The sequence below is a fragment of the Emydura macquarii genome, unplaced genomic scaffold (assembly GCF_026122565.2).
Source record: "Emydura macquarii macquarii isolate MOO-44397 ecotype Brisbane River unplaced genomic scaffold, CSIRO-AGI_Emac_v2 contig_3530, whole genome shotgun sequence".
Lineage (NCBI taxonomy): Eukaryota > Metazoa > Chordata > Testudines > Chelidae > Emydura > Emydura macquarii.
Window position 1 is genome coordinate 11,203,607 of NW_027133667.1, and position 14,122 is coordinate 11,217,728.

General features: G+C 43.7%; 1 protein-coding gene across 1 annotated transcript in view; it reads left to right on the forward strand.

Moving 5' to 3' along the window:
* The first annotated feature begins 429 nt into the window (after positions 1-429).
* The window catches only part of CECR2 (CECR2 histone acetyl-lysine reader), a 118,778-nt gene continuing 105,085 nt past the window's right edge, over positions 430-14,122 (forward strand). Inside the window, exon 1 of the mRNA XM_067536049.1 lies at positions 430-499. The gene's annotated coding sequence lies outside the window, so the exon portion shown is untranslated. The remainder of the gene's footprint in view (positions 500-14,122) is intronic.

Sequence of the window (14,122 nt, forward strand, 5' to 3'; positions counted from 1 at the left end):
GCACCACCCCCTTCCATATGCCACGCCCCTCCCTCCCCCCACCCTGCCCTGCAGCCCCCTCCCCTCCCCCCGGCCCCATCTGTTTCCCCGGCGGTGCGATGGTTACATTGTATGGAGAGGGCAGCAGCAGCGGCGGCGGCGCGAGGAGGCGGAGAAGGATGGGTCCGCGCGGCGGCCGCCAGCAGCAGGGGCAGCAGCGCCACCGCCGGCCCTAGAGACCCCCGAGCCGAGGCGCCAGCCCGGAGCCCCATGCGCAGGCGAGGGGGCAGCGCGGGGCCGCCGCTGGTGCTGGGGGGCTGCTGCTGCTGCTGAGCGGAGCGCGGAGACGGAGCGGGAGATGTGCCCGGAGGAGGACGGAGGCTGCGGCGTGGTGGGGACCGGGGGGCCGGAGGGGGCGGCGGGGCTGGGCGAGCTCCGCTCCTGGTGGGAAGTCCCGGCCATCGCTCACTTCTGCTCCCTCTTCCGCACCGCCTTCCGCCTGCCCGACTTCGAGATAGAGGTGAGCCCGGGCGGGGAGCGGGGACCCGGCGGGACCGCACCGCAGCACCCCCACCCCCACCCCCAGCGCTGCCCCGGGGCAGGAACTCTGCTCGCGCCGTGGCCCCGGGCAGCTGCCCTGCCTCCCCCGCCTGGTCCCGGTGCTGAGAGGGAGCCGCTGCCCGAGGTCCTGGGGGGCTGGGCGGGGAGCTCCCTCGCGCTCTCTCGCCGGCTGTTCTCGGGCTGCGGGGGTTTCAGCCCCGAGGGTGTTTGGGGAGCGGCCCCTCTGCCTTGGGGGACGCAGCCGTCCCCTCCCCGCAGCCCGGGCTCGATCCCTTCTCCGTGCCAGGGGGTTAAACGCGGATTCTCCCGGGGCATCCCGGCGTACACGGGAAATTTCTTTGGCGGAGGTTCTGCCCCGGGAGGGTCTGGCTGGAGCCGGTCCCTGCAGCCCCGAGGGACCGGCGATGCCAAGCTTGGATCCGGATTTGAACTGCCCCAAGTCCCGGGGACGGACCGGATCCCGCTTCGTTTCGGGTTTCGGCCGGCTCTAGACAGACTCGGAGCCGCGTCTGCTCCCAGGCCGCCCCCCGCGACAAACTTCAGGGCGGCCTGGCGCCGGGAGCTGCCCGGGTGCCCACTTCCACCATGGGCTGCTGACTAGTGCCAGCCAGGCATGTGCTGCGTGCTGCTCTCCATGAGCGCCGACCCCTGGGGAGGGAGGGGCCGCTTCCCCTCCACACACACCCCGCAGTCTAATGCTTAAGATCCGGACTGGACCCTCCTCATGTCTCTCTCCTCCCCCCCCCCCACTCCCTTCGCTGGGAGGTAGGTGTCCCCTCGGACTGATGGCTTGGAGTTTGTTGTTGTGCCACCATTATCCCTGCAGGGGAGGGGAGGGGAGGGGAGCTGGGCTTTTCTCCGGCTGTGGATGGAGGTGCCCCTGCCCCAGGGCTTTGTGACAATCGAACTCAAGCCCGAGGGGCTGCGCTGCAGAGGCTGGTTGTGTGTTAGCTATTCCCGTCTCGCGCTGCCCCTGCGGGCTTGGCTTGTTGTGGGGAGAGGTGGTGGTGTGTTTTTTTTTTTTTGGGGGGGGGGGAGGCGGTGTCTTGTTGAAACCCCTCCGAATGTCGGTTTTGGAACAAGTGGTGGTAATGGTGATTTTTGTCCCTCAGTGCATCTAAGCATACCACTCTAAACTGTCAGTCAATTGCTACAATCTTAGTTACAGAAAGAAAGAAAAAATCATTCTGTTATAGAAGCAAATTGCTGTGCGAGTTCTGCTTTCCTTCTCCGCCCCTTGCCCCCCATTCTTAATGGTTTTTAGTAACGATTTTTGGCTAGCTTTTTACCAGTATATACATGGCTATTCTTACTTTTGTTTCAAAATTAAGTTTTAAGTTATTTTGATGTAGTCTTTAAATTGTTGTTTGTTTGATTTTTTTTCCAATGCCCATAAAGATTTGAAATGCAGTACCATATACTTCCTTAATGTTATACACTACAGATTGTGTGAATTTGTGTGTGTTTCAGAATTCGTGAAATATGGAGAATAACAAGATCAAAGGGAGGGAGGAATGAAGGGTGTACCCCAATAGACCTCCCAGGGTCTCTAGTTCTTACTCCCAAGATCATAAGCTGCTTAGACCAATGTGATTAAACCTGGGGTTTCCCATCTGTTTGCAACAGATGTAAGAACTTTGGTGTTTCTCTGATGCTTTTTGCAAACTTTAAAGTGTACACCAAAAGCAGAGTTTTTGCCAAGTGGTAAAGATGACTTGCAAGGGTTTTGTGGGAAGGATGCATGAGTAAAATATTGAGTAGATAACTGGGGAAGCTGCTTGGTGAAAATGGGCAACAGTGCAGTATGGTTTGAGAAGAAATACTAAAGCGAATGGAAAGAGCATATTAAAGAAATTGAGACAAACAACTTGAGATCCATAAGAAGCCAGGATTTTGAGGGTCAGCACCTACACTGACACATTGATCTATCAAATAACAGATTATCATAGCACTGGGATTTTATCATCTGGCTTGCTATTATAAAATATAGTGTTAGTGTTGGAAACTTGCACAGTGCTTTACAGAATATAAAATGTGTTCCCTTCCCCAGTCACTGCCCAAAATGGTGGCTGTAATAGGAGGAGCTTGTCCTGCAGTGACCTACACTCGGGTCACCCCAGGCTTGGCTGGAGACATACAAGAAGACCATGGATGGGGTTGGAGTTAGACAGCAAAGAGCATAAATTGAATAAAACTGGGTATGTTTTGTTGAAATGTGGTTGCACAAGGAAGTGTGCTGTATTTAATTTTAGATTGTTTGGCCTCTTCTGCTAAACTGGTAAGAGTCTTTCTGCCTGGACAATTTTTTTTTTGTGGTCGGGGGAAAGTGGGGAATGTTGGATGTTTAACTTAATGGTGGAAGATGCTTGTTTTCATTATGTGAAATGTAGATAAACCTTCTCATTGGGGTAGATTGATGCATATGGGGAACATTTATATTCACTGTGCAACTTCCAAATAATTTCTGTAGTGAGCCAAATGGAAATTTCAATGAAGCCACAGTGCTACAAGCACGTTGTCTCTCTGCAATGCACTATTTTCTAAATTGGAATATATTTTCAGGTATGTAGGTATGGTTGTGGACAGTGCCTTGTAAATACTTTGTATTTTGGGTGGTAAATGCTGCAAATAAAGTGTGGCACAGTAAGAAACCTTTTCTGTTTGCTTCTAAATGCTATCTTGGTGCATATTGGCAGTAAACTGAGAGAACGGTATGGCCGTGAGTGTTTTTAAGACCGTAATTGCCCCATGAATGCGAATTCCAAAGGCTCCTTTCCAGAGATGCTTAAAGTGCAACAGGATGTGTGAATTCTGAAAGGGCAAAACTCCTTGAGCAGGATGTGAATTTCTGAAGAGGGGGAATCCCTTATGCAGTGTGAAATCTTGAAAGGGGAGACGGGAAGGTCTCTCAGTGATGCAACTACTTTGGAAAGGGAACTCTCCTCCCCCTTCTATTGATGCAAAACACTAAAGGGGGAATGGGGAAGTTCTTTGGCCCAACAATGTGAAGTCTTCCAAGGAACCTGAATTTATAATGATAAAAAGGCCAACTCACTAGGATTTCAGCTTAGGAGGCAATTAGCATCTGGCTTGCGTCTCAAGTGAAGTGAATTTGGGCTCCATATCAGTTCCTAGAACTTGTTTAGGGTAGGGCAGTTATCATCTGGAAAGAAATTGGGAAGGAGTGTCGTATGTTATGTCTTCACTAGAAATGCTGCAGCGGCACAGCTGCCGGACTGCAGCTGAGCCACTATAGTGGTTCAGTGTGTAGACACTCACTACAGTGACCGGAGGATTCTCCCCAAGAGGCAGTTACAGTCTACACTGGGGGGTATGTTGGTTTAACAATGTCACTCGGGGTATGCTTGTTTCTAATCTGAGTAATATTATACATTTGCAATCTTGTTTTCCTCTGTTGTGCTGGAGGACCTTATGGGGTGTGGAGGAGTGTCTTTCAGATGTATATTTTGGTCTCACACCTTAACTGAAGGAGCACTGGTGTGCACTCTTCCACAAAGAGATCCTTCCTTCCAAGTGTTCATAGGACACTAGAGTTTATAAGCAGATGTTATAAAAAAACAAACAAACAGAATCTGAAACTAAGGGCCGGCCTACACTTAAAGTTTTATTGGCCTGACTATGTCAGTGATGGGTGTATTTTTTTGTTGTTGACATGGGTTATGTCAGTAAAAGCCCTAATGCAGCTGTAGTTAGATGGCATGTATAAGAGCATGTCCACACGTTCAGTGCTGCAGCGGCGCATCTGGTGAAGACGCTTTATGCCAACCTTCAGCATAATAAAAACACTTTCACAAACAGCAGAAGCTATGTCAACAGGAGAAGTTCTCCCACCAACATAGTGTTGTCCACACCGGTGCTTATGTTGGTGTAACTTATGTTGCTTGGGGTGGGGTGAGGATGGTGGTTTGTTCACACCACTGAGCGATATAAATTCTGCCGACATAAGCTGTAGTGTAGACATAGCCTGAGGCACTTTACATCAATATAGCTTAATTTTGTTCCTGAACAAACTATACTGATATAACATTTTTATAACTATCTACACTCAGGGGAGATTTGCAGCTTAAAGTTTTTTGCTATTTTAACTATGCTGTCATATTAAATGTAGACAAGCCCTAACTGTTTTTTTGGGGGTTTTTTTCTTTTTGTTTTTAAAAATCCCTTCCTTTCTTAATTGCTGGCTTTCAGTCTCTTGCAATGTCAGATTTCACTAGTTCTCCAGTCACCACAGAGAAAATCTGAATTTCTAACATGAAAGGTTTTTTCTGATTTTTTTGTTAAAGGCTTTATTCATCATAATAAAAAGTAAAATCAGACACAGGCCAATTTTTTTTCCCCCTTTGTGTGTCATCAATAGTTGGAGTACAGGGGAAGGTAGCTTTATTGTGTAGATTGCTTGATAATACTTGGAAAGTTCTCTGTAATTTTTAGTTCAGTGATACAGCTGAGCTCTTTTGTTTTCCTTTTTAAATGCAAACCTCTTGCCCTGTACTTACTGAACTGAAAAAAATTGAAGCTTCCAGATGTGGGCTGCCATCAGCAGCTGTACGTGTCAGAAACCTGGGAAGCAGATGTTTTGTTTTCTTTTTCCTGGACCATTGCGTAGTGAAAGGCTGGAGAAGGGGAGTGGGTTTATGAAGCTGGTTGGCTCAGATAAAGAAGTGCATCCATCAGGCCAGGCTCTGGGTATTGTTATGGGAAGGGCGGTGTTGAACACCAAGCCCCCATGCTGGCTTCAGCAGATGCAGTTGCCTGACAAGGCACAGGGCTCCTCTTTTCAAATCTACACCGCATCACACAGCAGTGGACTCAGGAGGGGTTCAGCTACAACCAGGTCAAAAGTTCAGTGGGGCATGAGTGAGTGTGTATGTGTACATTGGACATGTTTGGGTTCATGCAGAATCTTGCACATGCTTTTGTAAAATTAGGATACTACATACTGTTTTTAAGGAACAGCTTGTTAGCCAGCTGTTATATACAAACTTGTATCAGGCTTTAAAAAGTCAAATTATTTTGTTTTCTTATGGCTGTTAACATTGGCAACTTTTTGCTCTCTTCCCCTCAAATGTTAGTTGGGAGTGAGGACTGACCACAAACCCTTAGTTTCTCAGCTTTTTTCTAAGTTTTGTCTTGACATGCAGAAAAGTTTTTTTCTGCAATCATATTAGCTATCATAAATGAAGAAAGCAACTCTTCCCCTATCAGGACCTAGCCATAGTGCAGACCACATCCTGATAAAGTGCGTCTCCTGGACACCTACCCCTCCCATTAGTAATTGCATATAGAAGCATCCCTATGACAGCTCCAGCAATTGTTTATGTAGGAGATAATATTAGTGTTGAACATTTTCAGCTGTAGTTGAATCATGTGACCACTCAGCTGTTTTGGTTCTTTTAGCAAGTGCCCAGGGGCCATGATCTACAGTTTAAGAATCATTGCATTGGTGGGTCATAAGGGGCTGACTTTCCAGTATGTGCTTGAAAATAGTCAAAACATTGTTAACTTAGTTTATTTGCAAAAGGGGAAAGCCACATTGCATATGGGAAATATAAATCATTTCCTGTGGGTTTTAAAGTTGCCTTTGGGCAAATTGCCTCTGATAACTTCACTATGGCTTTAAGATGCTTCTCTGCCTGCCAATGTAGTTCACACACTGACTGTATTGTTACCAAATTCTCTCCCTCCCTCCCAAAGAAAATGCAAGGCTGTTCTAACAGACTATTTTTACCTTCTGTATCTACATACCTATCTGTTCAGTTTTCTGACTTGTTGCTCTTTATCGATTTCATGCTACTTCCATTGCCTCTCATTATTGCAATTGGTAGCAAAGGCAAACAATATGGTTTCTGGAAAGGTAAGAACCAATACAATTTCAACTGGTCATCAGGAAGGTGTATATGTTTGGAGCAAGTGGGAATGCTATGCAGTGAGCTCTCCCTCACTCTCAGGCACCTCTTGGGCCCTGTCTTCATTAGGAGAAATGGTATATTTTTAATATGTGTTTAAAACTACAACCACTTTGCTACACTAAGATTTTATCACATGTTAAAAATATACCGTTTTTTCCTAGTGAAAACAAGGCCTCAGAGTCAGAGTTTTGTGACCTCCACTGGCCTTTTAGAGCACTACTTCTAAATTCACTTTTTTTGATATGTCAACATTAAAACGATGGTTCCCCATACCAGGACTTATTACCATGCTTTTAGGGTGCTCCTCATTTTCTGTACCCGGAGTTCTTTGTAATCCATGATGTTACAACCACAGAACTGTGGTATCTTTCTTGCCACAAAATAGTACTTTGGAGCCTAATGTTACATTGAAAATAAATATTTGCTAGCTGTATGCCAAGGTTGCATAGAAAACCTCATAAAAAGAGCAGAATATTAAACCAATGCAGAGTTTTTTTTCCTGACTCTGCCATCAATATTTAATATCTCTGAAATGTTTGTATGGACCCATTCATTTCTTTGGATTGTTTACTCTGAAACTTAAAGATGGCAATTTTAAATGTCAACCGTTTACTGCTTAACATTTTAGCAGGAACATCCATTTTGCCTCATCTCAAATTGCCTCTGATGCCTTTTTGGGTAGAAAAATCTCTTAACTTTTCAGAACTTCTAGCTTCCCTTGCTATCAACTTCTGGGATGTAGCTGAATTGATACAAAAAGTAAAGGCACATGAAAATTAAGCTTCCAAAATTTTTCTATTCTTCTGAACTAGAGTATCACAGAAACTTATAGTCTTACTGCAGTTTAGGTCCAGCTTGCCACGAGTGTATGGGGGGCCTTCATTGTACCCACCAACTCTTTCTTTTAGTAACTTTTCCAGTGCTTTAGCTGATTTGTATTGAGAGAATTATGTAAATGATTCACTCCAATATTGTTAAAATCTCACCCAACTGCTGCTACAACTTTGGGCCACCACCCCATTATTATTATTTATTATTTGTATTACAATAGCAACTAGAGAACATAATGAGATCCCATTGTGGTAGACATTGGGCAGAGGGGAAGATGGTCCCTGCCTGGAAGAGCTTATGGCGTAAGGCAAATGCAACAAGTAGGTGTGACAATAACTCAATACAAATGGGGTAGAAAACTGTAGTAAGTGGGTGCATATACAAAGATTAGCTATGTTTATAGCTACATAAGGTTGAGTTGGTTAGATATTTTAAATTAGATGTAAATAAATAAGAAGTTACTAGCCAGTTGCCTCTCTGCTATCAGTTAGCATTTTTCTATAGGCATCATAGGTTGAACAGGACCTTGACGTATTTTGAAAGTAAACTGCACAGTAGCTTTACAGACTAGTTCGGCGAGATTGTTCCATGTATGAGGAGTATGGAGATGCATCTGTGAGAAGCCTATGTAGGCTAGCATTGTTGGCTGTGGAGAGGAGGTGTTGTGCATTGGGGTAAGATACAGAATGAATGTGTAGTATGCGAATAAACTGAAGTACCTCAAAGATAAGGTCTAGACAAAAAGCCTCAAATTCATTCTGTGGAGATATCCAAAATCTGTGTTTAACTATGGTCTTTGGACTAATATATATAACTTCAGAACTGCATACTACTGTTGTTCCATATGGAACTCTCAGTGTGACATCAGTGGTTTGTACAAACATCAAAGGGGGGGAGGAAATAGGATGTTTTTGAAGGAACTAAGCTTTTAGTTATCAATCATTTAGTTGGTTCTTGATTGTCACATTCGCTATAACTTAGTGGGGAAAATATGCTTTAGGACCAGTACATTTTCTGCTGCCTGTTTCTCTTTCTTTCCCTGTTTCTCCTCTTCTTCTCTTTGTGTCTTTTCCCTGTATATTTCCTCTCCTGAACCTGTTCCCACCTTCTTGGGCTTCATTCCTACCACCTGCCTTATTCTGTTTGCTAAAACCATCAGAAGTGAAAAATTAACACTTCAAATGGCAATGTGATGCGTCCTGGGGGTATCAAGGGTTGTGAGGCACCTCACTGTCACCTGCCTTTACCGTGAGGAAGCCTCATCTGTGCCTGCCGTGGGTCAGCTTCCCAGGTCCATCGGCCACAGGCGATGCAAACACTCCCCACCAGGTCGTGTAATCCCCAGTCGACAGGTTAGCAGTTGGCGCACCCCAGCCTTCATCTCCCTGGAGTGTTCAGCTCCTGGTCCACTGTATACTCACAATTTTCACAGATTTACTGCTTCTGAAGAGACAGTGAGTGCACCCCAGGTTACCCGTTCCACCTCAAATCACCGCTCTGCGTAACACACACAGCACTTGAGTTTGATTCCACTATAAACATATTTGATTTTATTTAACAAGACATAGAGATTCAAGTAGTAGCAAGTTTAAATATTGGAAACAAGTGGATTATATATAAAATAAAATCATAACATGCATTCTAGAGCATAGACTTTATTAACAAGATACTCTCACATCTTGTAGAATACTACTCAGCCAAAATCCTTGCAGTGCTTTACAGCCAGGGTGGCTGTGATCCTCCTTTCATGATCAGTCATGCAGTCCTTTATTGGCCTCCTTGGTGAAGGATTCCATGTGTTTCTTGCACCCCAAGATACACCAGAACAATCCTTTATCTTTCTTCATCTTATCTTTATTTTATCTTTATGTTATTCATAAACAGGGCATGCCCCAGCTGGCTGTTTCATCCTGTATATTTCCTCTCTTGTAGCTTTCAGGATATGAATAACTTCTCAGTTATTGTTTCAAGTTGTCTGCAGACTGGAAAACAAAACTACATCAATTTACACTTGATTCACATATTCACAACTAGGGGAGCTGAAAGCTTTTTTTATAATGAACACTTGAATTCTGCATAATCTGAATATACCATGCCAGTCTCAAAAATACATCAAGCAGTCTAGGTGTTTGACACCTCTGAACTAAAACCTAGTTTCTGATGCAGTTGAAAAGGGAGAGCCAATGGAGGAACTTGAAGAAGGGTGGCATGGGGGAGTCACATTGTGAGAACAACAGACCAGGAAGATTATTTTAGCATCAGTGTTTTGAATGGACCCAAGGTGTATGTCAGAAAGACTAGAGAAAGAGGATTGCAGTAGTCAAGATGGGAGATAATGAGGGCCTCAACAAGAATTTTAATGATGTGGATAGTGAGAGAAGGTCAGATCTTACAAATGTTATAGATATAGAAGAAGATATAGCAAGAATTGGACACACTCTGGAAGTACAGGTCTAGAGAGATGGAGGTGTCAGATGATGCCCAGGCCATAGATCTGTGTGACAGAAAGGAGGGTGTTCCCAGCTGTGACTAAGATAGGGAGCGTGAAGGAGATTTGGGAGGGAAATTGTAGACCAGGCTTCTGAAATTTTTACTACCCTGGTGCTAGAGCTGTGTTAATGGGGCTCCCACAGGTGCACTGGTACAGCTGACCGAGTGTTAGCCATGGCAGGAACTTTTTCTAAAATTCTTAAGTGTAGAAAAGGCCCTACAGAGAGAGGGTGCTGGAAGAGTTGTGGTGTCCTGTGGGACATTCTTGAAAGATGGCAAGCGGAGGAAGAGGAGACACTGAAGGAACGATCAGAGGTCGTAGAACCAGAAGAGCACAGAGCCATGAAAGCCAAGGGAGGGCAAGATTTCAAGAATAGTGGGGAGTATGACCACTGGTGTAAAACCAAGATATTGAGGAGGATGAAGGTGGAGATTTGGAATATCTGGTTTGGTTTGCCTTTTACCCCTCTAATCCCATCATCTTTACTCATGTCATAGTTGCTTCTTTCTGCTGTACAGGACACCCAATAGAATTTGTTATGGCTTCTCTAGATCTGCAAATGAGGGTCACTAAATCTGGGGTCAAGAGACAGGGTATGACTTTAAGGAGTTGTCTGCACATACAAGCTACACCAGTTTAACCTGAATCCGTTTAAAAGCCAAGTTAGGTTAAATCAGTGCAAATTCCTGTGTATAACAGTTCAAACATGACATATCAGTTTGCTTGCACCTGTAAGGGTTTGTCTACACACAAACTTGCACCATCTTGCTTAAACCAGTTTGATTAAACTCGTGCAAACCTGTGTGATGTATATTGGTTTAAAACTGGTTGTTTTAATTAACAAGCCAGGTTTACAGTGGCTTGAGTGTGCACACAGGAGTTTGGTATCTATGTAAAATAATAATAAAATAATACCTTTAGTTAAAGTGGTGCAACATTGTGTGTAGTACATCTCTGGGCTTTTTCTCTCCCCACATAGCACTGTATAGCTGTGCCTGCATGATGGGTGAAGAATTAACCTTTTTAACGTCTATGGATGCTTTCATAGGATATATCAAAAAAAACAACCTCAATAAAAGGACTTGAGGGAAATGAGGACTGTCAAGGAGTTAAAAGTAACCAAATTAAAAGTTTATTGTTTTAAAGCTTATTGCAGATGTTTATGAAAATTAATTTTTCCCTTTTCACTAAAAAGCAACAGCATCTGCTGTGATTGTGAGAACAATGCAGCCTAGTGATTCCTCCTTCCTTACAGTAGAGAATCCTGTTAAACACAAGCTCTGTGCCTCAGAGAGAGTGTATCCTTTCAGCAGGCTTGTTCCTTTTAATGGGTGCCCATTCCTGGGGTCTCCATTGTTTCAGCAACAATAGCACTAGGGGCAGCTGATTTGGTTGACAGAAAATGTGTTAATTTAACAGATCTATTCCCTTTAGCAAGTCTCCTTTCTATTGTGTCCTCCTTTTCTCTTGGTTTCTTGGAAGGCTGTGTTAGCAGATTCTCTTAGGTGGGACATTCCTGTAATTAGAAGTACTCTGGAGTCCTTTGTTTAAAAAAACAGAGAAAACACTTGATAAGGAAAATGGATTTTAGGGCATTTTGTTTGTTGTCAAAGTTGCCGGAACACAAATATTCCTTTTGGTTTCATGCTTGTTTTGTTTTTTTTTTCTTCTTTTTTGAAGATTGAGTTAATTGAACTGAGCACAACACACAAACTATATTCAAGGACTTTACTTTGTGATTATCACTCCAAACTGACTCTGAGTAGCTCCTCCTTTTCAATTCAGCTGTAGTTCTTTATGGACATATTTTGCGTTATAAACTCTTAGCTAAAATGCAGCTTTTCTACTGAAAATATAGCTGTGAAATCTCAGCAAGAATGGAAATTCTGAAAGGTGGCTGGAGAGGTTGGTCCTGATGCATACAATTAACACGTTTGGTTTTAAAGGTTACTGCAGAGAGATTTGAAATATGAGGACGGTAATGTCTCTTAGACCTTATCTATTCTAAAAAAGAGCACCAGTTTAACCAGATCAATTAAAAATCAATCTGGTTAAATAGTGAAAACCTCTGTTAGATAGATTTAAATCAATATAAGCAAGGGTTAAACCAGTTTAACTTAAGTCAGTAACTTACTGATGTTTTGTTTTGTTTTTTTAAATCAGTTTGGTGTATTGTTTAGTATAGACAAGGCCTCATGTACAGTATTTGGGGAGCTGTGAAACTTAGTTTAGCAGTGCTCTTGCTGGGAAGGATTCATGATATAATAGGAGCCTTAAGATTTGAGATGGGCTTTGCCTGTATTTATCTCTTCATTGGTGAAACAGTTTGTGCTTTGGCTCCTCCTCTTTACTATTAAGTCCATACTAGGAGCAGAAGGAAGAATAGCTATCCAAGCTTCACAGTCACACCACCAAAACAGGGTGCATCTGTAAAAACTAGTGTTTTCACTGCAGGTGAAGCAAGAGCGCTCGGGAGCCCGAGTACAGATTTTATCCGTTTATCCATGAGTCAAACCACACGGGTCTTTTGCAGGGAGGGGGAGGTGAAAATTAAGCTTAAGAACCTAAGAGCTTGAATCCTAAATGGAGCTAAGTCAATGATTAGAATGCAGGAAAGGAGTTGGAGGGGGATAAATAACACAGCACCTTTTTCTTGTATGTTGCAAATATACAAGCCACATAAAAACCCTTGCTGAAGTCATTTAACAGGTACATCATCAACTAGCTTTGGGCCCAAAATATGAATTGCTTAATGACACCTCAAAAAAAAAAAAAAAAAGAGGGGGGGAAGGGAGTGTTGTACTAAAGGTATATAGTAAATCTGAAAACTCTATTTCCATCTGAGAATTTTAGGCCTAGCATTGTTATGGGTAACCCCTAAGATTACTATAGCTGGAAGAGACTAGAAACTACTTTTTCCCCCCCCCCCCAGTTAGCATATTTGCTGTTTGAAAGCACTTAGCACATAGTCAGTTTCATGGTGTTATTAGTGCATGCCTGGCCAGAAGGTGTTTAACAGAAAATGCAGCAGCAGGAGAATTGAAATTGAACAGGTAAAAAGAGGTAAGGTGTGCAAGTGTGTGTGCAAGGAGGGAGAGGTGTGGGTGAACCTCAGCACAGTTGGTGGTAGGCATAGGCCCATCCAAAAGACCCTTCTTAAGATAAACAGGGGAAGAAAAAGCCCCTACACATATTTTATAAGGAGTTTTTACTAATCAGGACATACTCTTGTAAAAGGTGCAAATTGACAGTTTCCCCTTTAAATCTTCCCCTCCAGTCCTGAACCCAAACACAAAATGAAACTGACCAGTTTAATTCCACTGTCTAAAGTGGCAGCCTTGCACAAATCAAACACAAATGGTGAAAAGTCAAACTCAGTGTAAAAATAAATAAATAAAAGCAGTAATTTCAATCATCAGAGTTGTCCTGTTGAAATAACTCCCCTCAACTGTTGTGACTTCTCAGTGGTTGTGGAGGCTGTGATCACATTGTGTTCAGGTACCAAACATCGAGGCTTAGTGTCTCCACTGAAAGTCTGTGAATTGCATTGCTTTCTAGGACAGGGCAGCCATGTAGAATAAACCTGGTATAGCATTCTTGCTTTCTTTTCTTTCAGCCCAGTATGTCGTGCTAGGGCATAGGGGACCATTTTGCCTTTAAGATAATTGTGTGTTGGAGAGGATCAAAGAGCTTGAGGGTTTCTTGGTTGAAAGGGGATTTTCTCCATGGACAGCTGCAATAGTGCATTAGTACTACAATGGATTATCTTTCCATGATTTGTGGGATCTCAACCAGATATAGAGGGCCAGACTGAAAGCCTTCTGTAGTGCCTCAGAGCCTGACCACTGGACTTTATTTTTCCTCTTCAAAGTAGGGTAATGCAGAATATTCTTAGACTGGAGATAGTGTTTGTGGAACGTGGAGAAACCAAACACAGCTCTCCATTAGGATTAACTGCAATGGATAGTCTACATTTATCCTGCTCTGTGATGAAGCTGCTCTTTGAGGAGCGTGAGAATGGAGCAGATTCCAACTGGATGTGTGGGGTCCTGCCGGGGCAGTGTTTACTTGGGAGGGAGCAGAGGGTCTCCTCAGGTGAACAGACTAGTTGTGGTAGGTATCAAGCTTGCCAGATGCCCAGACTTACACTCATTTTGTGAAACTTCTGTTAATGGTTGCTCTGCAAAGTGGCCTGGTATTTGGGGGAGCACCTTTGGGAGCATGGATGGATGTGTGTCTGTATTCCTGTTTGTTTCTCAGTGGGGTGTGCTTTTTACTACCTGTGTCTGTGGCTGGCCATAGAATTTGTGCAGGTGCCAAACTATCAGCA